The sequence below is a fragment of the Tarenaya hassleriana genome, unplaced genomic scaffold (assembly GCF_000463585.1).
Source record: "Tarenaya hassleriana unplaced genomic scaffold, ASM46358v1 Cleome23, whole genome shotgun sequence".
Classification (NCBI taxonomy): Eukaryota; Viridiplantae; Streptophyta; class Magnoliopsida; order Brassicales; family Cleomaceae; genus Tarenaya; species Tarenaya hassleriana.
Window position 1 is genome coordinate 1,006,082 of NW_010965625.1, and position 15,083 is coordinate 1,021,164.

Genomic DNA, 15,083 nt, shown 5'->3' on the forward strand with positions numbered 1-15,083 from the left:
ACCCGTCCGACTCGGTTTTCCGTCGTTTTCTCTCGTGTATTCGTCCTTCCCTGCGTGTGTGACCCTGTAGGCTCATTCGACATAGCAGTATAACCTGAAATCCCTATTTCGGGTATACAAGTCATAGGCGGTCTCTAGCAAGACACTATGACTACCTATCTCGAATAGAGTTGGTTCGTGATCTTACGAACACTAGTGATGATTCCGGCTGATGATCCTTTTGTATCGCGATATCATATGTCGAACATAAGGCATGGACAAGCCACCTTATCTGATTCGACTGCTTTCTCGTTAACTGAGTTTGACTGTCTGAAATAGACGACGTTCGTCTATAGTGCGGCCACACATTTCTACAGTCTTGCTCACACGAGGGGCCCAGCGATATCTCTCTCTTTTACGAGAGGTACAAATCCCGTTTTGACTATCTACAATCCAGTACATGATTCGTTTTGTACCTGATACACGCCTTTATAGTCCTCCTTTTACGCAGGACGTTTGACGTAATCACAGCACGCAACTCCTCATGTTGGATTCTGTAGATATCTCAGGTCTTAGGATCCAATCATGGAATCGTCGTATGAGATTCAAGTCATGACGCTAGTCCATGTGACAATCTCATGCGGGTCAGTCCAGTATTCCGTTCTGCAACGAATACCTATGATTGTGATCGTATCCAATACTTATGATCATCTATGTGATCATCAATCACACATCATACTAGTCTTATTATGTTGTTATTCCCATAATGACATAAGACTAGGGAGTTTAGTATCATTCATAGATGATCATAGGTATTGGATACGATCACAATCATAGGTATTCGTTGCAGAACGGAATACTGGACTGACCCGCATGAGATTGTCACATGGACTAGCGTCATGACTTGAATCTCATACGACGATTCTATGATTGGATCCTAAGACCTGAGATATCTACAGAATCCAACATGAGGAGTTGCGTGCTTTGATTACGTCAAACGTCCTGCGTAACAGGAGGACTATAAAGGCGTGTATCAGGTACGAAACGAATCATGTACTGGATTGTAGATAGTCAAGACGGGATTTGTACCTCTCGTAAAAGAGAGAGATATCGCTGGGCCCCTCGTGTGAGCAAGACTGTAGAAATGTGTGGCCGCACTATAGACGAACGTCGTCTATTTCAGACAGTCGAACTCAGTGAACGAGAAAGCAGTCGAATCAGATAAGGTGGCTTGTCCATGCCTTATGTTCGACATATGATATCGCGATACAAAAGGATCATCAGTCGGAATCATCATTGGCTTTCGTATGATCACAAACAAACTCTATTCGAGATAGGTAGTTATAGTGTCTTGCTAGAGACCGCCTATGACTTGTATTATCGGAATGGAGATTCTGCGTTTTACTGCTATTCCGGATGAGCCTACAGGGTCACACACAATAGGGATGGACAAGTACGTGTGCTAAATTATCCCGATTAGGAATCCTAATTGGATTGAGATTCCTAATTGGAATAGGAATCCTAATGGGATTAGGAATCCTATTATGTATAGGAATCCTAATGAGATTAGAATTCTATTACATCTAGGAAACCTAATGAGATTAGAATTCTAATAGGTTTAGGAAACCTAATTAGATTAGGATTCCTAGTAATCTATTCCTTGTCAAATTAGGATTTTTGGAAAGTCTATATAAGGAGAATGTCTTCTAGGGTTTTAAGTTTAAAAAGAAGAAAAAAAAGAAAAAAAAGGAGAAGAAAAATAAAACTCTAAGCCTCCAAAAACCTTGCACACAAGAGAGATCGAGATCTCTAGTCCTAGCAGACAAGTTCCAAGGTGTTGGAATCCATCCCGACGTGTGGATACGTGTAGAGGGCGAGGTAATTTCCTGCCTTTCGTGATCAGACGTGTTCTTCGATTGATACAGGCCCCGGATCGATTGAGGTAAGCGTTCTAACGTTTCTACGATTCATTAGAAGCATGGTTCTAGGGTTTATTAAATTTTTTGTTTTACATCCGCTGCGCAAACCCTAGAATCGATCTCTTAGGAATAGGATTCGCTCTAGAGATCCCCGAAAACCCAACAATCTCTACTTTAGAGCTTGAGTTCCCTGAATTGGATAGATAAACCACTTCGTTTGCATCTTTTGAAAGATCCTTGCATGTAAAGCAATCTCGAAGCCTGCAGCGTTTTCCATTGATTGTCTACACTCGTTTTAGTTAATTGTTTTGTTCTCGACATTCCATTCTGCACATTCCTATTATTTTTCTTGGATTTAGATTTGGATTTGGGTTTAACTCTTTTGCTTAATTTTGTCCGTGTGTTCGACCCTAGCTACTATACACGATCCGTACACTTGCGGTTAATTGTTGAGACTAGGATATTATTAGTTGATCATATTTCTACACCTAGATTTGCGACATCAAGCTCCGAGAATATTCCTGAAATGCTCAATAGTCATTCTCTTAAGTTCTTTCTCCTTATAGATACGCTAACCTGCATCATTTATCAGCAATCGGATAGCATTAGTTGACTACCTAGGAACCACAATCCGATGAAAAAACTTTGTATTATGATTCCCCTCGGAAGGCCATTGGATTCTGGACTTCTGCTTGAGGAAAGTTTCCTTGGCCTTGAACAGAAAAGCCCACTGTGTCCTCAACCTTGATTCATGCTCGACTGTTGCTGGTGATGGATCAATCAGGAGATTATGTTGAGCAACCTTAAGGTTCTCTAATGCTTGCTCAACCCTTACTTGAATATTTCTAAAAGATTCTCTATTCAGGATACGTAGCTCCCCTTTAAGCCTTTTCTATTTTGTAGCAAGACGGTACATGTGAGTGCCCTGGATGCACCCGCTGTTCCAATTCTCCAAAACATGCAACCTAAAATCAGCATGTTTAGTCAAGTGATTCATAAACTTAATTGCAGTGCATCTTGATTGAGGGATTTGGGCACTACAAAAAAATGCCAAATTCCAACGGATTTTTCCAACGGATGTCCGTTGGCAATATTCCAACGGATTTCTAACGGAATTCCCACAGATGTATAACGGACACGTCCGTTAGAAATCCGTTGAAAATTTTCAACAGCACATCAACGGATATCAGTGTTGGACATTTTCCACGCAAATTTCGATGGGCATTCCGTTGGAAATAACGTTCGACTAGTTCCAACGGGCTCCCGTTGGAATAATCCGAACGTTATCAAACGCAGGAAGGATTCCAACGGATGTCCGTTGGAACTAGTCGAACGTTAATTATTCCAACGGACATCCGTTGGAATCTTTAACGGTCGACGAAATTCAACGGATTTCTAACGGATGTCCGTTGGAATTTTCTCTATTTAAACCATCCAACCATTTTTCTCCAAAACCACTCTCTAAATCATTCTTCTACTATCTTTACACCAACAATTCTTCCAAAAATGGCTTCTTCAACAAATCCGAATATTTGTTCATCCCGACAGTGGATATATGAAAGAGTTAATCCGATTACAAAAGAGGTAACACAAGAATTCATTACCGGTTTGGAACAATTTATGAATTTTGCTTCCATGCAGCCGTTGTGCCAAGAACGTGGAAAAATGTTATGTTCATGTACAAGTTGTCACAATTTTAAATATCACAGTCAAGAAGATGTTTGTAAATATCTATTTCGAAGGGGATTTGTGGAAGACTATTACATTTGGTGATTTCATGGAGAAGAAGTTCGGACAATCACAGTAACGGGACAACATGTGTCGGCCGATCAGAGGTATGATGTAGATGAAGTTATAAGAAATCCTTATGTTGAAAAGGTGACAGATGCTTTTCCTGGGGCATTGGTTGATCAAAACTCATCACAAGAGGAGGAGCCAAACGTCGAAACAAAACGGTTTTTCGACATGTTGCATATGGCAAATCATCCTATCTATGAAGGATGTAAAGAAGGTCAGTCTCGTTTATCTCTCACATCAAGATTGATGAGTATGAAAACGGATTACAATGTCACCAAAAGTTGCATGGATTCATTTTGTCAAATATTGCGTGAGTATTTACCTGTAAATAACGAAGCTCCAGAATGTATTATGATACGAAGACTATGTTGAAGAATTTGGGAATGCCTTATGAAAAGATTGATGTTTGCAAAAATGGTTGCATGCTCTACTGGGGTGAAGAAAAAGAATTGGTTAAGTGTAAATTCTGTGGGGCTAATAGATACCGTCCGAGTAAGAATGTACGGAGACAAACTCCGTATAAAAAGATGTTCTATATGCCGGTATCGTACAGATTGAAGCGTTTGTATGAATCACAACAAACGGCTTCGCATATGAGATGGCATGCCTCGCATTCTGCCGTTGATGGAGAAATGCAACATCCATCGGATGCTTTGGCGTGGAAAAACTTCAACATGATATTTCCTCAATTTGCTGTTGAGCCTAGGAATGTGTATCTTTGTTTGTGCACTGATGGCTTTAGTCCGTACGGACAGTCTGGCATGTAGTATTCATTATGGCCCGTTATATTTTCTCCGTACAACTTACCATCTGAGATGTGCATGAAAAGAGAATTTATGTTTTGACATTGTTGATTCCTGGCCCAGAACATCTGAAGAAGAGTTTTGATGTGTATTTACAACCGCTCATTAAGGAGTTGAAGGATTTGTGAGATATTGGAGTCCCTGCTTACGACGTAAGTGTGAAACAAAATTTTACATTTAGAGCGGTTGTTATCAGGATGGAGCACACATGGAAGACTTGCATGTCCGTTTTGCATGGAGAAAACCAAAGCATTTCAGTTGAGACATGGGAGAAAGTCGTGCTGGTTTGACTGTCATCGCAGATTTCTTCCAAGGAATCATCCATTCAGACAAAATCGTATGCTTTTTACCAAATGTAAAATCGTTACAGAGGAAGGACCTGTTATGCAAACCGGAGAGCAAATTTATTCTGAGCGAATAAATAGTGGATATTTAGATGATTTGCAAGCTTCTGTGCAATGTGGAGGTAATTTTGGGCATAAGAAGTGCAAAGGATTTGGTGATTGATATAACTGGTATAAGCGTAGTATTTTTTGAGATTTGCCTTACTGGAGTTTGCTAACGCTTCGACACAATCTGGATGTTATGCATATAGAGAAAAACCTTTTTGATAACATCATCAACACCGTTCTGAATGTGCCAGGGAGAAGTAAAGACAACATCAACTCGAGGAAGGACTTGAAAGATATATGCAAGAGAAAAGAGTTGGAGTTGACACGTGATGGTCACACACCAGTGCCGATATTCAGACTCACAAGACCAGGTAAAACAGTTTTGTTTAAATGGTTAAAACAGTCATGATTGCCATGTATTCATGCAAAGACTCATTCCCATTGCATTTGCGGAGCTATTGAAACCAAGTGTCCACAGAGCATTATGCGGTATCAGCACATTCTTCCGAGATATATGTGTAAGATCTCTGAAAAGAAGTAACCTAGAGGTTTTGAAAGACAACATCCTTGAGATACTTTGCGCCTTGAAAAAGGTATTTTCACCTTCATTTTTTGATGTGATGGAACATTTACCTATTCATTTACCAGATGAGACGATATACGGAGGTCCAGTACAGTTTAGATGGATGTATCCATTTGAGCGATTTTTTTTCCATCTAAAAAAGAAGGCAAAAAACAAAGCAGCGGTGGAAGGATCTATCGTCAAACATTATTTGTTAGAGGAGATCTCCTACTTCAGTTCTTTCTATTTTGAATCTCATATCTAGACGAAAAAAAGGAGGTCTACCAACGAAGACGATAGAAGTTATCTTTACCAATATGATTCATGTTTCGGACTTATTCCCGAAAGTTTTCTAACTACTGGACGACTCGGCGGCAAGTCTGAAGAATATTGGTTAACTGAACAAGAGTACAATCACATCGCCACATATATATTGTTGAACTGTGAAGAACTTAAGCCATACAAAAGGTACATATTTATATACAAATTAAATGACTTTATTAATGAATTAATTATACCTTATATATTTTTACTAATAACATATTTTTAAGACTTTTTGACGAGGATGGCTTGGCAACATATCATATTCTTAGTGGAGAGGAACTTGAAGGAATGAAGGAACAACATTATGCATCTTGGCTTCGAGACTATGTAAGTACTATTTATATGTGTGTGTTTTTATTGTTCATCATATAATATATATATGGAGAAAAGTCATTTGCTGGCCGATAATGTTCATCCAAGGATACACGTTTCACACTTACGATCATGGGAAACATAAATCCACGTTCAACTATGGAGTTTGTATAAAAAGCGAGTCATTTGAATATCCTGATTTCTTTGGAATTCTTCGGCAGATTTTCCAACTCCAGTATCCAGGATTAGTCGGGTTGAAAACAATCATATTCAGATGTGATTGGTTTGATACAACGTCGGGACGCGGTTCACGGAAAAATCGATGGGGAGGTGTTGACATAAATTCGAAACGTTCATATGCAAAGTATGATCCTTTTATACTTTCTGATCAGGCAGACCAAGTATGCTTCATTCCATATCCGAAACATTATGCGACATCGGTGAAACGACGACGAGAAGATCAATGGTCGGCTGTTTTGAAGATTAACCCATGAAGATTAATCGTGGATTCGTCGACAATACAAGATCTCGATGAACCAATATTGCAAGAGCAACTCGAAGATCTGATTCTTCATATCCAACTAGATGATTACGACGATACACTTGCACTTCCTGACATAGACGACGAGTTACTTGATGATTCGTCAAACGTACAAGACGATATCGACGAATTCGTTTCGGACCATGATATAACTCCGGATGATGAAAGTGATGAAAATTCTATGTAGACTTGTTTCTTTTTATTGTTTTTATATTTATTTGTATTTTGAGGCATTTTATTTTTTTTAAAAAAAAATTGTTCAATCCCAACGGACATCCGTTGGAATTTAATCGCGGAAATCGAATGGTCACCAGTATTCCAACGGATGTCCGTTGGAACTTTCCAATGGATGCCCGTTGTAATTGGTGAAACATTAAATCTGTTCCACACACCTGGCGTCAATCCTCTGATATTTTCCAACGGATGCCCGTTAGAATATGGATTTCCAACGGATGCCTCTACAACTATTTATGCAAATGCTTTTGATTTAATTCATTCATATATTTGGACGACACCATGTTTTTCTGTTGACAATTACAAATACTTTATTACATTTATCGATGAAAAGACAAAACACACTTGGTTAACTTTATTAAAGAGGAAAAGCGATACTTTCGATGCTTTCAAACACTTTTGTGCATTAGTGTCTAATCAATTTGGATGCAAGATAAAGTGTTTTCGTACAGATAACAGTGGGAAGTACACGGGCAAAACCTTCCGAACCTTTCTTCTGGAACAAGGCATTTGCATCAAAGGTCATGTCCGCACGCACTCCACAATAAAACGGAGTCGTCGAGCGAAAGAATCGTCATTTGATGGAAGTTGCTTGAACATTACTCTTCCATCGCCAAGTTTCGAGGACCTATTGGAGTTTTGCGGTTTAAACCGCTTGTTACCTTATTACCCGATTGCCAACACAAGTGCTTGATGATTATTCCCTATTCGAGCTTATGTTTCATCGTAAGGATTCGATATACCACCTTCACACATTTGGTTGTGTTTGTTTTGTGTACCTTGATGCAGGACAAAGAGACAAACTCGACCATCGAAGCCTTCAGTGCATCTTCCTTGGTTATCCGACCAACCAAAAGAGTTACACTTCTTATTACCCACCGACTCGCAGAACATTTACTTCTCGAGAGGTTCGCTTTGTGGAAGAATTCAGATACTTTGACAAAAAGAATTGGAAAGAGTTGGAAAATCTTACACAACCAGGCACTGACTATGATGTTTCTTTACGAAGACTTCTTACATCTATGCGTCATCTAAACTCTTCCGTCAATCCTCCTTCATGGGCCTCAATTGAAAATGAAAATTCAGTTGGGCCACAGCTTATTTCTACTCCTAATACTCCATTAGCTTCTTCTTCCCCTATTGTTTTCAATGACATCGCAGGTTTGTGTCTTCCTTATTCGATTGACGAACCACCATGCACCGACGAACGATTTCAGGAGGATATCCCCATGCAGACACTAGATTCTACAACACCTGTCAAAGAACAAACCTCTGATGAAGATCTTCCACAACAGGGGAATGCACAACAATCGATCTTCCCATTCATGACGTTCTAGCCTCCTCAACGTCGACCCCACCATGTCTCCGTCGGGGGACAAGACCACGATGCCCTCCTCCGTATCTTCAATCCTATGCTCATTTTTCATTATCTGCTTATCCGACAGAATCTCAATGCTTTTTAAGTGCCATTTTACAGGAAAGTGAACTGTATTCATATGAAGAAGCGAAGGATAATGAAAAATGACAAAAAGCAATGGCTGAAGAGATCAAAGCTTTGGAAAGAAATGGGACATGGGAAATGATGTATCCTCCGAAAGACAAGCATGTGGTTGGATCAAAATGGGTTTACAAAATTAAATACAGTTCTCTATGAAGGACTTAGAGGAAGCTGTCTATGTCCTAGGCATCAAGATCTATAGAGATAGATCTCGAAAGCTTCTTGCCCCAAGTCAGAGTACATACATCGACAAAGTTCTGAATCAGTTCAGAATGCAAGAGTCAAAGAGAGGACTCTTGCCGATGTGTCATGGCGTTATTCTCAGCAAGACTCAGTGTCTTAAGACACGTGATGAGCGAGAACATATGGATAGGATCTCATATGCTTCGGCAATAGGATTTATCATGTATGCCATGTTATGTACTAGGCCGGATGTATCGTACGCGTTAAGCATTACAAGCATATACCAGTCGAATCCAGGAAAGTCACACTGGATCGCGGTCAAGAATATCCTTAAGTACTTGAGAAGGACTAAGGATTTATTCTTGATATATGGTGGATTGGAAGACGAGCTCGCTATAAAGGGTTATACCGATGCTAGTTTCCAATTGGACCAAGATGACTACATATCGCAATCAGGCTATGTCTTCTGCTTGAATGGAGGCGCTGTTATTGGAAGAGTTCCAAATAGGCCACCATAGTAGATTCTACTACAGAGGCTGAGTACATTGCCGCATCGGATGTAGCGAAGGAAGCTGTTTGGATCATGAAGTTTTTGGGTGACCTGGGCGTCGTTTCCTAGCGTTGTGAACCCCATTGCGTTATACTGTGATAACAATGGGGCGATAGCACAAGCTAAGGAACCTAGGTCACACCAACGATCTAAACATATACTCAGACGGTTTCACCTCATAAGGGAAATCGTAGACAGAGGCGATGTGCACATATGCAAGATATCGACGGATGACAACATAGCCGACCCCTTGACGAAGCCCCTCCCATCGTCAAAGCATGAGGGTCACGTTCGGGGTATGGGACTTAGATGTATTGTAGATCATACTTAGAGCAAGTGGGAGACTGATGGTTGTAATGCTCTATGATGATCATACGATATGAAAACTATGTATGACAGGATGATTTCATTGGATGAATGCATTGTTTGTTCATTATTTATTTTGCATATTTGATAACTAATGACATCCATGGATCGTTACGAACGATCCAAAATTTCTTAGTCACTTGTCATTGTGGGAGCAACGATGAATTAAGACTAACATGAGGCATGATGGATGATCATGGTGATGATCATGTGTATTGGATACGGATCATGGTCATGGGTACTTGTTTGGAACAAGTGACTGGATGACTCGCGTGAGATTGTCGATTGGATTTTATCCATGACTTGAATCTCACTTGATGATTCACTTTGGATCCTCAGATCTGAGATATCTATTGTATCCATTATGAGGAGTAATGTACTTTGACTGCATCAAACGTCGTCTTTAACCGGATGATTATAAAGGCGTGGCTCGGGTACATTACGAATCATGAAGTGGATAGTAGATAGTCAAGATGGAACTTTGTCCTTATCGAAAGAGAGAGATATCGCTTAGGCCCGTCGTAGGAGTGAGACTGTAGAAATGTGTGGCTGCACTGTAGATGAATGTCATCTATCTCTTACAGTCTACTTGGGTTACGACAAAGCAATCGAACTATGAGTTCAATTATGATATCATGAGACAAAGAGGATCATCGTTAGAGCTATCTCTGGCTTTTCGGTTAGATCACATCTAACTCTTTCCGCTACGGGTAATCATAATGTCTTGTTAGAGACTGCTTATGATTTGTAAAGCGAGATTGGATCTCGGGTTTACTGCCGTAGTTGGAGGAGCCTAAAGGGTCACATACAAATGGGAAGGACGTGTATGAACGAGATCGATCGGACGAGAAAAATCGGATTTTTCTCTGTTTTGAGGTCTGGTCTGGAGTTGATCAAGAGTTGGTCAGTCGGACCAGACGGACTTGGGAGAGGCGGACTGAATGGTCGAAATAACTGGCTGGTCCGGAGCAGACCAAGAGTTGGTCAGCCGGACCAGACCAGTCAGTCAGAGCTATTCGTGTTGGTCCGGGGCATGGCTGGTCTGGCGGACCGAAATCTTAGCCCGTTGGACGAACCAATCAGTCGGTGTGTGGGCATGGTCCAGAGCACGGCTGGTCCGGTGGACCAAGTTTCTGGTCCGCCGGATCGCGAATTTTCGGGACTGTCGGCAACACATTGTTCTTGGTCCGGCTGACCAAATATTGGTCAACTCTGGACCAAGAACTTGACTAAGCTGTTTTGCGAGTTTTACACGCCTTGTCCGGCGGACCAAAAATTGGTCAGCCCCGAACCAAGCGTCAGAAACTCTAAAGTGCGATTTTTTGGCTTTTCTTGGTGGGAATAAGTAGGGAACGCACTTCTCTCTCAATCATTCAAACTTTCAGACCTTGGGAAGCGTCTGGAAGTTGCAGAAACTCTCTAAAACTCAAGACGGTGTTCTTAAGATCATACACAAGATATTTGATCTCTTCAAGCTCTAGCAAGCAAGATTCCAAGAGTTGGAATCCATCCCAAGGGTCTGGACTGCTCAAGAGGGTGTTGGTTCTCTCAACACCTTGGTTGTGATCTTCTAACCGCAATCGGATTGTGAATCCAAGGATTCAAAGGTTAGTTTTCTCTCTTGGAAGTTCTTCATCAAAAAGATTAGTCCGTGGGCAGTTCAAAAACGTTTTGAACGCCAATTCCGCTGCGTAAGCCCGGGGACCAGATCCTAGCATGGTTTTGAACCGGTGTTCGAGGATCCCGTGTAACCCAGCAAGATGGACCTAAAGAACACCTTTCTTCAAGGTGATCTCGAGGAGGATATTTTCATGTCTCCTTCGCCGGGTCTTACTCGTCCATCTCTTCCAGGACAAGTGTGCAAGCTCAAGAAAGCTACATATGGGCTGAAACAATCGCCAAAAGCTTGGTACCACAAGTTATCTTCAGCGTTGATCACTCGAAGCTTCACAAGAAGCAACTCGGATCATTATCTCTTTACCATTCAGAGCTTGGCTGGCATTGTTGTCCTATTAGTCTATGTCGACGATATCATCCTATCAGGCAATGATACATCTGGCATCCAAGAAACGAAATGCTATCTTCAACAAGTATTTGAGATCAAAGATCTCGGTTCTTTTAGCTATTTTCTTGGTATTGAAGTCACTCGTTCTACTAACACGTTGTTCCTTTCGCAGAGAAAATATCTCCTTGAATTGTTACAGGACACAGGCAAGACGGGCGCTAAACTGGTTCGAACTCTAATCGAAGAAAACTTCAAGGATCAACGCGATGGGGAATCATTGGATGATCCGACAATATCGACGAACAGTAGGTAAGTTTATTTGTCTTACTATCACTCATCCTGACATAAGCTTTGTCGTGCATCAGGTAAGCCAATGGATGCACGCTCCGACGACAACTCACTGGAACATGGTAGATCGGATCCTCAAGTACTTGAAAGGTACGCCAAACAAGGGTATTTTGATGGAAAACAACAATCATACCGAGCTCGTAGCATATTGCGACGCAGATTGGGTGGGCGATAGGATGGACCGACGATCAACTAGCGGATATTGCACATTCGTAAAGGAAGGAGTCAAAAGTCAAAAGGATATCTCGCTATTATTGTTTATATCAAATCTCTCCTCCATATCTGCTGTATTGTTACTCTCTTCTGCGTGTATATAACTCATGTACAGAATGATTTTGCAATACAAGGAAAACACTTTCCCTAACCTTCGTATATGGTATCAGAGCCTCTGTCTAACGACATCTCACCACTCCTCCCCATACCCCCGAGCATAATGGGATATCGGAACGTAAACATCGGTAACACTCCTTACTCATGCATCAATGCCGTTGTCCTATTGGACGTTTGCGTTTCCGGCTGCCGTTTATCTCATCAACTGTCTCCCAACAAAAATTTTATCGTATAAATCACCATTTCAAACTCTTTTTGACTCAACACCGAACTACACTAAACTCCGAACTTTTGGTTGTCTATGCTTTCTTGGCTTCGTCCATACTCTCACCATAAGCTCGAACCTCGCTCACAACCGTGCGTCTTCGTGGGTTACTCTTTAACCCAACATGCTTTTTTGTGTCTTCATCTCCCAACCTCTCGTGTCTACTCTTCCCGTCACGTTAATTTTGTCGAGTCCTCCTTTCCTTTTGCCTCACTCTCGACGTCAACCCCGGGTTTATCTCCGACAAGTGAAACCTCACAGTCGATATCACCCTCTCACACTATAGTACCGAGTCGCTCACTCATCACGCCGTCTCCCGCTGCTATGTCCCCGCTGTCGGAATCTTCGCCTCGATCTACCTCGCCCGAAACCACACCGCCTCAATCCCTGGACACCTCTCCCTTGGTAACAACCACACCAACGGCCTCTACAGACACCTCACCAAATGCCATATCCTCTCCAAACAACAACCCAACCAACCCTGCCCCTGTACCCACCGAAACAACATCTACATCTGAAACTCAACAGCCACCTTGCCCACCAAGAAATCTTCTTCCGATGACAACAACGTCAAAGAACCAAATCACAAAACCCAACACCAAATTCACCAACACCATAGCCTCGAAACCATCTCATGAAACCGAACCCACGTGTGTTTCCCAAGCTCTCAAATCACCACATTGGAGATAGGCCATGACAGAAGAATCGATGCTCTCGTGAAAAACGGGACTTGGGATTTGGTTCCGATGGATGCCTCATACAATATTGTTGGATGTAAATGGGTTTTCCGAACTAAACGACACGCTGATGGCTCTTTTGACAGGTGCAAGGCCAGACTTGTTGCGAAAGGATTCCACCAACGCCCCGGGATTGAATATCACGACACTTTTAGTCCGGTGGTGAAACCGGCGACAGTCCGACTTATCCTAAGCATTGCAGTGACTCGTGGATGGTCTCTCCGGCAACTTGATGTGAACAATGCCTTTCTCCAAGGCCGACTAATGGATGATGTCTATATGACTCAACCTCTGGGATTTGTGGATCATGATCGGCCGTCTCATGTGTGCAAGCTCCACAAAGCTCTTTATGGGCTCAAACAAGCTCCGAGAGCATGGTACACGGAACTTCGACATTTTCTCGTTGGTATGGGATTCACCAACTCTCTTGCGGACACCTCGTTGTTTATCCTTCGAGAGCCCGACGCATTGACATACCTACTCGTCTACGTTGACGACATTGTGATCACCGGAAGCAATGCAACCCGCTGCCAATCCATCATCACCATGCTTTCCTCCCGGTTCTCCCTCAAAGATCTTGGGCGTCTCTCATTCTTTCTTGGCGTGGAAGTCACCCACTCATCTACCGGCATCTTCCTCAATCAACGACAATACATTCTCGACCTTCTAAAGAGGACAAACATGCTTAATGCGAAGCCCGTCTCAACTCCAATGTCTTCGACGACCTCCCTCATGTTAACATCGGGCTCTCCACTAGATGATCCTACGGAATATCGCAACGTGGTTGGAAGCTTACAATATCTACACTTCACTCGTCCCGATATAGCCTTTGCTGTAAACAAGCTCTCGTAATTCATGCACAAGCCGACTACGGAGCATTGGATAGGGGTGAAGCGTGTCTTGCGGTACCTTGTTGGATCCTGCAGTCTCGGCGTCTTCATGTCTTCTCAAAATTCACCCGAACTACATGCTTTCTCTGATGCCGATTGGGGTGGTAATCGTGATGACTTTATCTCCACTAGTGCTCATATTGTCTATCTCGGAAGCCACCAATCTCTTGGTCCTCGAAGAAACAACGGACCGCTGCCCGCTCCTCCACCGAATCCGAGTACAAGTCTATCGCCTCTACAGCCTCTGAAATCCGTTGGTTAGCATCTCTCTTCTCAGAGCTTGGCATTGCTCCAACAACACCGCCGGTTATCTACTGTGATAATGTCGGTGCGACATATTTGTGTGCAAATCCCGTGTTTCATTCCCGAATGAAACACGTCGCCATTGACTACCATTTCATCCGCGGTCTTGTTCGTGATGGTCTGTTGCGCGTCTCTCACGTCTCCTCTCTTGATCAACTCGCGGACGCTCTCACGAAACCGCTCCCTCGAGCTCGGTTTGATCTCTTGCGGGTCAAGATCGGTCTCGCACACGAGCCTCATCTTGCGGGGGCGTAAAGGAAGGAGTCAAAAGTCAAAAGGATATCTCGCTATTTTGTTTATATCAAATCTCTCCTCCATATTCTGCATGTATATAACTCATGTACAGAATGATTTTGCAATACAAGGAAAACACTTTCCCTAACCTTCGTATAATTCGTTGGAGGGAACTTGGTCACGTGGAAAAGCAAAAAACAAACCGTGGTAGCAAGGTTAAGCGCATAAGCCGAATACCGAGTTATGACCAATACAACAAGTGAGGTACTATGGTTGCATCAATTACTAAAATATCTTGGAGTTAATATTACACAGTCTACTTTGATGCATTGCGACAATCAAGCGGCAATACACGTCGCAACCAATTCCGTGTTTCATGAGCGAACAAAGGAGATTGAAGTCAATTGCCACTTCATCCGAAAAAAGATCACTCAAGACCTTGTCACGACAAAGTATACTCGAAGCCAAGAACAACTCGCAGATATCCTTACCAAGGCAACAAGTTCATTCG

At 42.2% G+C, this 15,083-nt stretch overlaps 1 long non-coding RNA gene across 1 annotated transcript; it reads left to right on the top strand.

The window, feature by feature from the left end:
• Positions 1-5,724: 5,724 nt before the first annotated feature.
• On the top strand, positions 5,725-6,796 carry LOC104815253. Its single transcript, XR_772065.1, has 3 exons — positions 5,725-5,920; positions 6,004-6,103; positions 6,310-6,796. It is a non-coding gene; the product is annotated as an uncharacterized LOC104815253 (long non-coding RNA).
• Positions 6,797-15,083: the final 8,287 nt, after the last annotated feature.